We start from the raw sequence: 435 nt of genomic DNA, 5'->3' as shown, positions 1-435 counted from the left end.
GTTTATATACATACGTTCAACGATGTATAACGATGATAATCTTCCTAGGTTGATAACCGTAAACGGGAACTTTGTCAGTTTTACCAAAAACAGAACATTTCCGAAAACCTTTGGGATCTATCTTGTATTTATCCTAATATATCTCTTTCTTCTTCTCTTCTCTTTACACTTCATTAAGGCCTGAACTTCGTCAGCTACCCATTCTTCATCATTTTTTGATTCTCTTCTCCATCACTTTATGTACAAACTTTATCCGTCTACTGCGTGACGAGGTTTCCAAAAGACCCAATCACCGCCCTTCGAGATTCCCGCGGGCGAGGGAAGACGGAAAAGTCGATATTGGGGAGGGGGGGGCTGGACTAAAAAACTATTGACAAAGAGGTATTAAGATTGAGAAGGAAAGGGGGGAGCATAGAATGAGGTAGACTGGAGAAT

Source organism: Penaeus monodon, chromosome 30, assembly GCF_015228065.2.
Source record: "Penaeus monodon isolate SGIC_2016 chromosome 30, NSTDA_Pmon_1, whole genome shotgun sequence".
NCBI lineage: Eukaryota > Metazoa > Arthropoda > Malacostraca > Decapoda > Penaeidae > Penaeus > Penaeus monodon.
Note: the sequence above shows the minus strand (reverse complement) of the source record.